Source organism: Echinops telfairi, unplaced genomic scaffold (assembly GCF_000313985.2).
Source record: "Echinops telfairi isolate 266 unplaced genomic scaffold, ASM31398v2 ScPeMD7_6080;HRSCAF=6971, whole genome shotgun sequence".
NCBI lineage: Eukaryota > Metazoa > Chordata > Mammalia > Afrosoricida > Tenrecidae > Echinops > Echinops telfairi.
Genome location: NW_022109980.1, coordinates 1,522,833 through 1,538,538, shown reverse-complemented (window position 1 = coordinate 1,538,538; position 15,706 = coordinate 1,522,833).

The window sequence follows — 15,706 nt, the reverse complement described above, 5'->3', positions numbered from 1 at the left end:
ACAACAAAAAGACAAACAACCCAAATCAAGCCATAGGTAAATGACTTGAATGACATTTACACAAATAATATGTATAAATAGGCACTAAAAACATAAATATATATTGAACATCATTAATCATTGGGGAAATTCAAATCCCAACTACAGATAAATAGCACTTCACACTCATAAGTAGGACTAGAATGAATAAGACAGGTCATAATTTGTGCTGACAAGGAGGTGGAACAACTGGAGTTCACTTGCCACTATTGGAGGAAAGGTAAATTGCAGGCACTTTGGAAACCAGGTTACACTCTCTTAAAAGGTTATCAGGATTGGTAAATCTACAGAGAGAGTAACTGGATTAATAATGTTTTTTTGAGAGTATGACAGGGGAGGTTGGGGAAAATTGGGACGCTAATAATGGTGAAATGATGAATACAAGAATGAAGAAAATGCTATAAAATTGATTGCGGTGATGACTGTATAACCCTCCTTTCTAATTAATTGAAATATATATCAAATATATCAAATCATTCCATAGTTTAACCATGTCCAGCAGAATTGTACATTTGCTACCAGTTTCCAACTATTCTTTTTTTATATGGATCCCTTGGTGTCATCACCCCGTCACCCCACCACCATTTCTGTGTCCCCCTCCCCTGAAAACCCTTATTCCACTTGCTGACTCTATAGGTTCATTAGTCCTGGTTTTCATACACCAAAAAAAAAAGAAAGAACATATTCCACAACTCCAAGAAGTCGACCTGAAATGACATATCACTTCTGGGGTACCCCCTAATATGTATAATCAAAAACCAAGCTAACCTATACAACCTCCAAATACCTAAACTTTTGGAAATCAGGTCATGTCCGGCATGCCTCCTAGGGTGAATCTGCTGAAAAGTTTTAACTGCTCAAGTGAGGTTTATGCCTTTGACCTTCTATGCTCAATTCACCAATGCACACTATTTAGTGACCACTTCCATCCTATCCTTCAATTGTGGATAGACCGAGTTCACAGGAGGTTTATTTCCTGTACAGTTCCACTAATGAGTCTTGGGCTCCCACTGTCATCCATAGCCCACTTCAAACCAGATTCTCAAAATTTAGGCTTGGATACTAATCCCTCTCTTCAATTTTTGATTATAAGCTTGGTGACTGATGATGGTGTGCTTCTTCTATGTGGATTTAGTTGACATATCACTTAGATAGATGGCTGATTGTTCAGAGGCAAGCCTTTAAGACCCCAGACACTATTTTATTTGATAGCCAGGCAACATACACATTCTTAACCCTATTTTGCTATAGCATCCATCTCCTCTGTGTTCCCTTCCTGGAGGAGATTATACAGCAGGGCCATGATGTAAGAATTAATTGTTCTTAAATTGGAGCTGGGATTTAGTGTGATACCTCCCCACCCGAAAATATTCTTGGATCTATGCTTGTTTGCTTGTTTTTTGAATTATTGAATTGTATGATATGTGAATTATATGCCAACAAAACTAATTTAAAACATTTCAAAAAACCAACCCAATGCCAGTTATTTGATCCTAAATCATAGTGACCCTTTTAGACATACTAGATCTGCCTCATAGGATTTTCAAGGCTATAAATCTTTAGAAAGGCAAATTACCCCATCTTTCTTCCACAGAACCACAGGTGGATTCAAACTACTGTTCCATCAGGGTTCCTAGACCATATGGCCATACAATTCCACTCTTAAACATAAAGTCATTAATTAAAAATGTGTATATCCAACCAAAAACATGTACATGACCATTGATAACTACATTTTTCATAATATCCCCAAAGTAGAAGCAGCTTAAATGTCCACCCACTAAAGAAAAGATCCACAAAATATGTTCATACAATGCAATATAATTAAGCCATGAAAAGCAATGTAATTCTTTACTCTATTTCCTTTTACTTTCCTCTTGTCCCACTATCATGTTCAGCCTTCATTTGGGTTTCAGTAATTCCTCTCAGTAACATTGCCCTTGATCAAGCTCAACCAGGTATCCTATGTCCTCATCGTCATCAATTTTAGATTCCTTGTTGTTCCCTTGTCCCTGGCTTTGTTAACACCCACTTACTCTCCCCTGCCTCCCCCTCTCCCATATACCCCCCACCCGCTGAACCATAGGTCCGGTTGTTTTTTCCTCCAGGTTGTTTATCTTGCCTATCTTATATAGATAGACCTGCAGGGATAATAATATGCACACAAAAAAAGACACAGCAAAACAAAGCAACAAAAGAAAACAAAACAACAAAACCCATGATCAAAAAAAGGATAAAACCCTGTAAATAGTTCAAGGTCTGTTTGTTGACCTTTAGGAGTGTTTTCGTGGTCAAGTCTGATGTGGTGTTATGCCCTGGCCCCAAAGTCTATTTTTGGTATTCCCTGGGGACTTCATTGCTCTGTTCCCCTTGCTCGTCTGTTGCACACCCTTAGTGTTTCAACTCAGAGTGGTGGGATCCTATCGGCCACAATTCCCACACTGTGTCTCCAGTGTTGTCCCCCACAGCACTATGGGACAGCGAGGGATGTTGTGTCTCATAGTGGGACCAGCCCGATGGTCCTCTCTGTACTTTGGCTGCTCTGAATGGGAATATCATCCTCAGGGCTCGGTGGATCAGAATGTACTCCACTTTCTCTTCCTCTCCCTTCATTTGTTCCTATATGCTCTAATCAGACATGTCCCTCTCTAGAAGACAAAGGGCATTTATAGAGTTCTAAACACAAGCGTGTGCATATGTAAATATATTTATCTGTGACGATGGGGAAATAGATCTGTGTGCATATATTTATAGGTTTAGTATTGAGGTAGTAGATGGACATTGGGCCTCTACTCAAGTACTCCCTCAATACAAGAACACTTTGTTCTATTAAACTGGCATTCCATGATGCTCACCTTCCTGACAAGATTGCTGAAGACAAATGGGTGCATAAGCAAATGTGGTGAGTAAAGCTGATGGTGCCCGGCTATCAAAGATATAGTGTCTGGGGTCTTAAAGGTTTTAAAGTAAACAAGCGGCCATCTAGCTGAGAAGCAACAAAGGCCACATGGAAGAAGCACACCAGCCTGGATGATCACAAGGTATTAATAAGATCACGTATCAGGCATCAAAGAACAAAAATTCCTATCATTGTGAATGAGGGTGAGTACAGAGTGGAGACCCAAGGCTATCTGTAGGCAACTGGACACCCCCTTACAGAAGGGTCACAGGGAGGAGATGAGCCATTCAGGGTTCAATATAGCACCAATGAAACATATAACTTTCCTCTGTTATTTAGTGTTTCCTCCCCCCCACTATCATGATCCCAATTCTAGACCAGAGGGTTTACACTAGAAAGATAAGAAACTGGAAACACAGGAAATCCAGGACACATAAACCCCTCAGGACCAATAATGAGAGTGGTGATACCAGGAGGGTAAGGGGAAGGTGGGGGAGGAAGGGGGAACCATCACAATGATCTACATATAACCCCCTCCCTGGGGGACAGGCAACATAAAAGTGGGTGAAGGGAGAGATCAGACAGTGTAAAACATGAAAAAAATTTTATAAATTATCAAGGGTGAGGGAGGAAGAGTGGAGGAGGGAGCAAACAAATAAGAAGCTGATACCCAGGGCTGAAGTAGCAAGAAAATGTTGTGAGAATGATGATGGCAACAAATGTACAAATCTGATTGACACAATGGATGTATGTATGGATTGTGATGAGTTGTATGAACTCCCCCAAAAATGATTTTAAAAAAACAAAAAAGCAATGTAGTAGTACGTGTCCTAAACCATGGATAAACCTTGAAAGTATTATGCTTAGTGAAAGAAAGCAGACACAGTGAACCACATATTTTATGATTCATGAATATTGAATCTAGAATAGATAAATTGATAGCCACAGAATGTAGACTGTTGGTTTCCGGGGGTTGAGAGGACAGAATAAACTTTGACTGCTTAATGGACATAGGGTTTGTTTGGGGATTCTGGCTGTGTAATATTATGACTATGCTTAATGGCACTTTTAAACGGTTACATGGTAATACTTTGTTATATGAACTTTCACAATGCAAAAATAAATATAAACTTATTGTGGAAACTTGGAAAAAAATACAGCATAAAGGAGAAAATCAGATTTTGGTAGGTTTCCATTCATTTTGTCTACCTTGTTTAGATAGCTTTATTCTGCATTCTAGTCTATGGTGATCATTACACAACTGTGAGTAAGCTAAAATCCATTGAATTGTATAATTTAAATGGATTAATATCATAGTATACAAATTACACCAGCATAAAACGACAACATAAAAAAAAAGTTCTCAGCCCAGATATGTTACTTCTAACTGCCTCCACGCTTTTTTGGATTCTTATATGTTGTCTAGAGTCATTTATATTTATAGTCATATAAATGTATTGATATTGTTGGTATCATTCTTTTTCCTAACAGCCAATACATATTTAAATTTAACAATAATTGTCATATTTTTTCTAATTTTGACTCATGAATTTACACTCATTTTTTTCTCATGAATTTATACTCCTTTTTTTCTTATTCAAATCATCCTTCAGGAGTTCTTTCAGGTATTGATCCTTGCATAGTAAAATTTCTAAATCTTCACATATTTGAAAATATTTTTTTGTCTTGCTTTTTTTCTTAAAAGAAAATTTAGCAAAATGTAAAATCCCAGGGCTCAACTATTTTCCCTAGGCATTTTGATGATATCACTCTTTGATATCCTGGCATATCTTATTGCTCCCAAGAAATCACTTTTTTATCTTATTGTTCTTCCATTGCTGATAATCTCTCTTTGTTTCTGATATTGTTTCATATTGCCTCATTATCCCTGATTTTTTTTGTTTCACTATTAAGTGTTTGCATATGACTTTGTACATTAATGATAACTTATCCTCAAGTATTTCTGAGAGTATTTTCTTTATAGTCTCTTTCCTTTCTCCATTAATTTGCATCTATTTCGTTTTCTGTGCTACATTTTAGGACTGGATCTCTGTGTCTTCGTTTCTTAGTGTTGCTATAACACTGCAATTGGGTGCTTTCAAGGAACAAGAGTTTATGTTCTTAGAGTTTGCAGCAAGAGCAGCTAAAGTTTTCTCAGTCAGTCAGTCAGTTCTAACTATATTTCTGGGAATTAACTGTGTAAAACCACCCTCAAATTTGTCCCTCCAGTCCTCCAAATAATTCTATTAATGACCTAATATCCTTTAATAAATTCCTTTTCATCATAACTAAGCAGGGGATTCTGTTGTCTGCATCTGAAAATAATTCCTGACTTCAGAATTGGTATCAGAAATGATGGCTATAAGTAAGAGACCTTCAAGTAAATGGGATGTAGGGACAAGTTATTTTATCTAATTGGTTTTGGATTAAATGAGGATTCACTAGGGATTTAAGAATGAGATTTTTTTTTAGTCTTTACTTCATGCAGTGGCAAAATCTAATTTAAATTACCACTGGCTGTAACTGGAAATAAAGTATCTATTGAAGGCATGACTTTGATCGATTCAGTGGCTACTGCTCTAGAATAGCATTATGGACACAAACATCACAAGGACTGTTAGGTAAGCTGGGTGCATATAACAACATGGCAGATATTTAAAAGGAAGATAATGTGCAAGATTATATAATCTCATTTCAAGTCACGGTCAAATGAATTTTTACAACTACAGTGTTTAAATTTATTATCTTCTTCAGCCTTGAGGTGACAGAAACAAAAATTACATACACAGTCTGAGACACTGGCTTGATGATTATAGTGTAAATTAAATTCAAAACCCTGCTATGTCTTTTATGACAAATACAAAGAATTCCCAAGAATTAAAACATTAGAGTGGAATTGTGGCAGAGGTGAAGACATGTGTTTACTTCACCATTTCATGTTCCTTTTGTGCATAAAACAAGAGTATACGCTCTAGCATTTTTCTAGGGGGAACCATTTGACAGTTCTGCCCAATGGGCAAAATGATATACTGTATTTCCATGCACTTTCAGACCTGGCAGTTGTTCAATTTGTCATCTTCCCATCAATTCGGTCTCTCTATTCCTCTTTCCCTTCCCTCCTCTTATGCTTATACAGTTACACACAATTGTTTTGTTTGTTTTAAAGGGGAAGTTAAACATTAATAACTCTGAGTAAAACTAAGAAAACATGATATATATCTGCCCAATAGGATTTGAGAGTTGTTATGCAGTCAAAAGCTGGTACATGAAAATGGAAGAGAGAAGAACTGATATATTTAAATTGTGGTATTGGCAAAAAATATTGCATATTACACATGGACTTCCTTGGAAGTAAAGATGGTAAGACTTCAGCTTGCTTACTTTGATCAAGTCAAACTAAAGAACAATTGCTAGAAAAGGATTTTATATTTGGTGAAGAAGAAAGTCAGACAAATGAAATAAATTCTCAGTTAGATGGAATATCACGATATCCACATTAATGGAGTGAAAAATACCAATGATCATGAAGATGGCAAAGGACACAACAATATTTTGTACTGTAATAAGCTCTCCATGAGTCAGAGCTGACTGTTCAGCATGCACCATGAAATACTCTATACCCTTTTCTTCCCTTGTATTTTGGTTTAGCTGTATTTTATTTCAACTGTATTTTAGTTCATCAGTAACTGAAGAGTGATATAATGTACCTGCTAGAAAATGAATGCTTGTCATCCTGACATACTGTTTTCTTTTAACCCGAGTACATTGAAAAGTGTGGTTTATTACCCTTGTGAAGGGGTAAAAGTGTTCTGGGTATGGGGGAAATAATGAAATAAATACTTTGTTATAAGAACAGATTGTATCAGAGACTGGTTTAGATGTTCACCAGTCTTCTTTTGCCTTGATGGAAACACAGCCTTGCTTATATCTTGGTAGAGTCACATGACGATTTCTAGCCAATGTAATATTGACTGAATTGATAGATACAAAATCTAAGATTGATTCCTAAAACCTCCTCTAATATCCTCAGCTCACCCTCTCCCAAATCAATATAAGTAGATTTGAAGAAATTTTAAGAATCCAGAAATATATGATACAATGAAACTCGATCTCTGTCTGGCCCACCACTTGGGAAGGCATCACCCATGAGAAACATAAAATTCATTGCACTTTGATACAAAGCTTGGGATCAATTTATTCTGGCTTGATCCCTGCTAAGAATTTACATTTACATGCCAGAATTCTGAATAAGAATCCACTTTTTAGCAAAATGTCCTGGATTCTATTTCTATGAAATGTGGTGTGAAGGCCATAAGAGATTCTCTTATCTTTGATAAGAGAATCATAGCAGAATTTCTTAGAATTTTAAAGCAAAAGTGTGTCTTCTTTAGTAAGTGTCTGTTCTTTTTGAAATTATATATATATATATATATTACTTGAGGGTTGACTCAGGTATAGACTGTATGTCAATGGAAAACATTTTGAACCTTGCAGTCAACATGAACTACAAATACCTATAAATATTCCACTGTCAAATGAGAGTATTAGAAAGCAAGATGCAAGAGCACTCACATGTGATTTACATTGCCAGTACACCTACTTCCAACACAATGTCGTCACTTTGTCACTTTGACCAGCATCTTTGGACTCTGGGGAAGGTCTCTTAAGAGGAGATAAAAAAAAGAATGAAGCCTCACTTCAAAGGTAATGCTAAACAATTCACTGGCAACTTCCAAGAGTGAAATTCCTCAACAATTTAGCGCTACCCAATAGTGGCACTAAATAAAAAAGGGTAGAAGAAATTCTCTGGCTGTGGATTATATATCTATATTAATTGAGATTATGGATTTGTCATATAATCAGGGACTTGGCCATATTTTCACGGTTTGGAGGATTAGTGAAAAGGAATCTGGAGGAAAAGTATACAAACTGACATTTTATAAGAAGTAAAAACTGTGAATATATCTGTATCTTTTCTGAATAATCTCAAAAATGCCTTCTTTAGAGAGAAAGCTCTCAATCCAGTGAAGAAGATGGCAAAGCCTATAGATGAAACCCTTTTTCTCTAGACTCAGTAGTATTTTCTCAATGAATTCATGGGAAAAGATGGACCTGCTAGCAGGGATGAGGATTCTATATAGTCTTAGTGTCAGGGAATTTATTATACCAAGTTAAGTTGAATACTTTTCTTATTCAGTGGCTATTCAAAATATACATTGTGTTCCTAATGATCTACGTTAAAACCTGAAATAATAAAATTTTAGTTAACACATATTAGCTAATATTTAGACTGAACAATGTGTATCAGTAGTATTATCGCTCACTTCTTTTTCATTTAACCTGTGTTACCTTTCATGGAATTATTTTTAATTTTGCTAGAATTTACTCTTGGGAGCGTTTTTAGAAAGGACAAAAAATTTTTTCTTCTTAAGTTTGAAAACCTATTTGTCTCCCCTGTCCTTGTATTTGTATACTGTTGAGCCTAAATATAAATTTAAAAATCTAAAATTACCATTTCTTTGTATCCTATCCATCAATATTGATTTTAAAAATATTGATGAAAACAACAAACACTGGTGAGCATGTGGGCAGATTGAAACTCTTATCCACTGCTGATGAGATTGTAAAATGTTATAATCACTTTGAAAAACTGTTTGTTGCTTCCTCAGAAAAATAAAACTATAAATAAAACTACCTTCTTAACCAGCAAATCCACTCATTTGTATATACTCTAGAACTCTAATAGAAGATATACAAAGAAATATATACATGCAATGATGCAAAATTCCGAAGATCACAGGCCAGTGGGTGCAAAGTTTTGTGGATCCAATGGCCTTGGAGGAGTCTCAGCACTGGCGTGGGTCTCCACGTGGCTCCTCCAGCTCTCCGAGTGTAGCTCTTCAACAGGAAGTTAAAGCAGAGATAGGGGCTGTGGCAGGTCTCTACAAGTCTCCACTTGGCTTGTCAACAGGAAGACAAAGGCAGGGAGATAAAGAGAGAGAGAGAGAAGTTTCTAGAATCTTCATGAGAAGGCCATGCCCACAAGGAGGCATCTTCAGGCTGTGACCTGATTGGCAGCCTAGAGTCCACTTATTTATCAAGTTGACATGAAATTATGTAACTACCACAGCAAAGGAGGGAGGACAAAATTGAGAAGATGAAGCGATGGACTAGAATGTTGATGAATATTGACTTGAGTGAAAGGAAAGATAAGAGGATGAAATTAGGGGAGGATGGTTGGATATAATGTGGGTGGGTGTTGAGTGGTTTGAACTGTTGAATGCACAGTTGATAGTCTGAAATGTAAACCTTTCACAAAATTCACAATAAAAAATCATGATAAAAATAATAATGATAATTTCTTGAAATATAACAGATGGATCGGGAAGACTTTGAGTGAGAAAAGTCAATCACAAATGGACAAATATTGTATTATCTCACATTTATATCTCTGTATTAAAAGACAAGAGGAGATATATATACAGAAAATAGTAATCATTAGTTTTTACCAAAGATGGATGGGTGAAGGAATCTCTTGCTATATATTAGACACTTTTTATATTTAATGATAGCCAAGGTAACAACAAATGTTTATAAAATGTTCAGTTCTTCCAAGGTAAATAATGTAACTAAGAAGTCCATTCAAAAAAGGATATTATTAGTGACATACCATTGGACAACTTAAAAATGAATATCGAGTTACATATGCATTTATATGTTCATATATGTCTTTAAGTGTACATATGAGTATATTTTATTGCATATTTAAAATAAAAAATGAAGTTCACTGCCATCAAGTCAAAGTTGACTCATAGTGACCATATAGGACAGAGTAGAACTGCTTGTAAGGATTTCTGAGGATACTCTCTATGGAAGCAGAAAGCTTCATCTTTTTCCCACAGAGAAGCTGGTGGTTTCCAACCACTGATCTTATGGTTAGGCCAATGCCTAAACCAATACACCACCAGTTCTCCTGGTAGGAGTACATAGACATAAGTATTTATATTTTTATATGAATATATATGTATATATGTAAATGAGTGCATATATAAGCACATAAGGCGCACAGTTATATATACATCTTAGACCTAACCAAATACCTCATTGGTCTGCTTAACAGGGTTTGAAGACATAGGGCCATAGTTGTGGATCAATTTGGTCAATTGACATAATATAATGAATGCATAAAGTTTATGTTCTGCATTCTGATTTTGGTTAGCAGTGTTGGGGGCTTAAAAGTTTGTGAGCATTCATCTAAGATACAACTGTGGGTCTACTCATCTAGAATAAAAGAAAACTAAAGAAACCATAGACTCAAACTAGTTTGCAGGATTAATTGAATACATGAACCATGACCTAATCTAATTTGAGATCAGAAGAACTAGATGGTGCCCAGCTACTACCACTGATTATTGTGACCAGAGATACAATAGATAGGTCCTAATAGACAGGTAGAATAATGTGTAAAATAACTCAAATTCTTAATTAATCCAGACTTACTAGACATGTTGTGACCAGAGGACTTCTTGAGACTCTGATCATTAAATACTCTTTAAAATCTGAACCAAGACTTGATATCACTTTTTAGTTAAATCACAGATTAGTTCATAAATAGATAATCACATCCTTTAAGAAATTATCTCTATGAGACCAAATGGCTGACATTTACTCTAAAACAAAAATGAGATGGCAAAGGGGCACAGGAATGTTATTACAAGAAATGAAAGAGCAAGAATATAAATCAGACAATGAAAAATGTAGCTAATATAATTGAATAATTTGTGAGAAAAATTATTAAATGTGATCCGCATTTCCCGTGTAAATTTTTTATTGAAAATAAAATGAAAAGGTTTTTAAAGTGTCAATGACAATGTTTCCCTTCCTTTTATAAACCCAGTGTTGTCAATTTTGTTCTGACTCCTGGTGACCATACGGGACCATATAAAACTGCCCCAAAGAATTTTCAAGATTGTAAATCTTTACAAAAACAGATTACCACATCTTTCTTCTATGAAGCACATAGTAGTTTCACATTTCTGACCTTTTGGTTATCAGCAAAATGCTCTTATTATTTTTAAAGTGTTAGTAACATTCTATTTCTCTTTCTTTTACAGAGAGTCATAAATATTCTGTTTCTCTTTACTTTACGGAGTGTCAGAATTATTTCTCTTGGAAGTGTTTAGGATATTCTTGTCCTACTTAGAGTTCCAAAATATTAACTTTTTTAGAAGACTGTGTTTTAAAATAAATTTCTTTGGATTTACTAGCCCTTATCAACCAAAATATATATGCCTTGATTTTCAGCATCAAGGGATTTTCTTTTACCATCAATTCGATTAATTATTTTATTCTAGACTCTAAGCTCTCACTTTCTGAACTATTAGACAGATGGTGGAAGTTCTAGATGAATTCTCATATACCTCAATAAATGTTTTGGTCTTTTATATCTCTTTGTCTTGGGATAAACTAAGCAACTAAGATAAATATAATCCCTGATGTCATGGCATGTACACTTGTTGGCTGTAAAGAAAGACTAAGCTGAATAAATAAGAAGTATACTAAGATCTTTAAGTTAACCAATAGATTGGTGAGGCTGAATAAAAGGGTCAGGGGAGGATTCCATGTAAAAAGATAAGTAGCTGGTGTACTAGAGAAGGATGGGAAGAAATGTGCAGTTAGACTAATGAGAACAAAGAGGAGAGTAGGCTAACTTAATATTTGAATCATAAGCACTAGCTAGATTACTTAAGGCATCATAATACACTGTCGTAGAATTTGGATTTTATTCTAAGGACAATCAGATGACATGAAAGGGGCTGACTTTTTTCAAGTATCACTGAGGTTTCTGACATAGAAGAGACTATAAGATAATAGGAGTAGAAATCAAGAGAAAAAAATAAAAGCAGCTTGGATTATAACATGTTGAAGTAACAAAAATAACAAATTATTAAAATGTGGGGTATACAATAAGTATACTGAAATAAAAAGGTTTCTAACATATTTAAAGAAGGAAGGATGAAGATAAATAAGTAAACAGTAAATTTCAGAAATGATTTATAAATCAAAACAAGGCCCTCAAAATAGAAGAGAAAAAACCAGTAAGATAAAACTGAAACGTAATTTATTAGTGAGGAAAATCTGACTACAAATACAAGAACTGGTCTTTCTGGAAAATAGTAAACAACAAATAAATATAAACACAGTTTACAACAATTGCTTAAAGTGTCATTAGAATAGTTTTTGTCAAAGTACATTAGCTTGGCCCTCTCCATAATGTTACCAGCATTGTCATTGGCCAATTACTTTTATTGCTAAAATTATAGATGAAAATATGGCATCTCATTATTTAAATATGCATGTATACATTATAAAAATTCTGAGCATCTTTTTTACATTTTATTTGTTCTCTGAATTTCTTATTTGTTTAGATCCCAATCTAAAGCTTTGTCTTTGGGAATGTTTGGTTTCTTGTGATTAGCTTTTTCCAATTAAGTAAAACATTGTTGGTTTACTTAAAGATCTTATTACGCTTATGTTATTTATTCTGCTTAACTTCTTTCTTTATAGCTATCAAATATAATATTGAAGATATTATTTTTCATCTGCCATATATTTGGAATTTTATTTCTATAGTCATATATGTTGGTGTTATTTCCATTGCTTTTGTGTACTTACAAATTTATAATATTTTATTGTTTCTGTGCACAAATATATATATAATGTGAAAATTTGACGCTTTAATTTATTTTAAGTGTGCAATTCACTGCTAATAATTTTATTAACAATTACATGAAATCATCATTATATGTATATTTGATATGGGCAGTTCTTTCAAAATTCTCTTTTATAGTTTTGGCAATTGGCTAAACACTCATAAACTTTTTGCTCCTCATAATTGAAATATTCTCTTTCGTGTTCACCTAGGACCTTTATAATTTTGTTTATACCAGTCTATCAAAAGTTTACTTTGTACTAATGAACTTTCCTCATCCTTAAATTAACCGCGTGTATTCAATGCCATTTATCGCAGTTTCTGCACTTTCCTTGCATTAATGGAAAGGTTTCCAGATCATTGTTTTCCAGTGTGTTCTAGGGAACAGGATAGTATTATACATCCATGGCTTCAGGAAGTTCGAGATCTACACATGAAATAAGTCTCTTAAGATTTCCCTCTATCCATAATTGAGTTATGGAAAAAACTGATTCGCAAACAGAGTGTATTGGAGAGATGACTATAGGAGGTGAAAATGATAAGCCTGACTCAAAAGGTGAAAACCTTGTCACACAATGAGCCTGATCTAGTTTTCAGTAATTTTTGGTGTATGTGTATGTTTTTAAATACATATATTAAGGTTTATCTCTGATGTATTTTGTCATTGTGGATAGACTTGAATCTTTGTTATGTTTTTATTTCAAAAGAACCTATAGAGACAGCAAGTATAATAAGGGTTCCTGGGGAGTATGGTGGGATACGGGAAAGGGACCTGATATCTAGGAGCTCAAGAAAGAAGAAATTGTTCTCAAAATGATTGTAGTACCAATTGCACAATAATGTTTGATGTCATTGAACTATGGAATGGTATGATATCTGTAAGTTCTCTCGATAAAATGGTTTAAAAAATTCGTAGAAAAATTTCATTAATGTCTAACTTTATTTTCCCAAGAACCCTTTGAAGTCATTTTATATTTTAAGATGAAATATTTTCATAAATATATATTTAAAACTTTAAGTAACTACAGCCATTATGGAAATCTACTTGGTGATATATAAAACAGATGGAAATCAAGCTACCATATGACCCAGCAATCCACCTACTGGGCATATACCCAGAAGAGGCAAGAAACAAACCACGGCCAGACATTTGTGCTCCAATGTTCATCATGGCGCAGATCATAACTGCTAGGAGTTGCAAACAACTCAAATTTCCATCAACGGATGAACGGATTAAAAAACTGTGGTACACACATACAATGGAGTACTACACACCTCTAAAAAGCAGTGATGAACACATGAAGCATATTGCAGCATGGGAAGATCTGGAGAAATTATGCTAAATGAAGTAAGCCAAGCACAAAAGGACAAGTACAACATGAGTCCGCTGAGGTAAGCTTAAAAATGGGGGCATGGGGGAAAAGCTAGTTATATACATGCATTCCTGGGGTGAGGTCCAGGTATTATGGCTGGGGCCAAACCCAATCCAGGGATACATATGGCAGCCAATTAAATAGGAGAGGAAAATAAAGAGAAAAAAAACACATGGGTGTGGGGCTAGGGCATGAACCCATGCAAGGGGAGGGTAGTGTTTATATCTCCGCAGGAGAGGGAGAGACCAGGAATCAACCTGGTGCACCAAGATGTGAATACAACATACTGGCATGTATCAGGGAACCAATAGAGAGGAGAGCAGTCTGCGGACCGGCCCCAATCTCAACTATGTGAACACACATCCCCACCCTGAAGAATGCACTCCAGAGCACAACGCTGAAGCTACAGCTTAGGGAGAGGGGTACATCTGACCAGAGCATATGGGAGCAAATGAAGAGGGAAGGAGAGTGAGTGGAACAAAACCTGGTCCACTGAGACTCAAGGACGATATTCCTGCTCAGAGCAGACAGAGAGGACCATAGGGCCAGCTCCACCATAAAACATGAAATCCTTCACTGATCCATAGTGCTGTAAGGGACATCACTGGAGACTCAGTGTGGGAATTGTGCCCGATCTGACTCCATCACACTGGAGTGAAATACTAAGGGCATGCGACAGAGCAGCAAGGGGAAAAAAATCAATGGAGTCCCCGTGGAATAACAAAAATAGACTTTGGGGACAGAGTGTGGCACCACTTCAAACTCCACAGGAAAACACTCCTACAGTCAATAAAACGTTTGTTTGGTTGTTTTTTTGTTTTGTTTTATTCTTTGTTGGTTTTGTCTTCCTTTGTTGTTTAGTTTGGCTTTGCATGGTGTTTCCACTTATTAATGTCTCTGTATGTTTATCTAGATAAGATAGGTGGAAGAAACAATTCAGAGAAGAAAAAACTGGGACCAAAGGTTCTGGGGGGACACAGGAGAAGGGGAGGTGGGAGAAAGGAAGAAGGTGTGTAAACCTACCCAGGGACAAGGGGGAAAAATGAACTAAATTCAAGGGAGAGAAGGGCGCAGGATGCCTAGTGGGGCTTCATCAAGGGCAATGTAACAGCGAGAAACCACTGAAATACGAATGAAGCCCCAACATGATAGTGGGACAAGAGGAAATTAAAATGAAATAGAGGAAAGAACAGGGAGGCAAAGGACATTTATAGAGGTCTAAAAGTAGGCATGTACATATTTAAATATATTTTTAAATTATGGTAGAGAAATAGATCTATGTACTGATATTTATTTGTTAGATATTAAGGTAACAGATGGACATTGGGCCTCGACTCAAGTAATCCCTCAACACAAGAACACTTTGTTCTAACAATCCAGCATTCTGTGATGCTCACCTTCCCGACATGATCACTGAAGACAAAGTGGGTGCATAAGTAAATGTGGTGAAGAAAGCTGATGGTCCTGGCTATCAAAAGATATAGCATCTTGGGTCACAAAAGCTTGAAGATAAACAAACGGCCATCTAGCTGAGAAGCAACAAAGCCAACATGGAAGAAGCACACCAGCCTGCATGATCATGAGATGTCAATGGGATCAAGTATCAAGCATCTAAGAACTAGAATAAAATCATAGCAATGTGAATGAGTGTGAAGAGAGGAGACCAAAGCCCATCTGTAGACA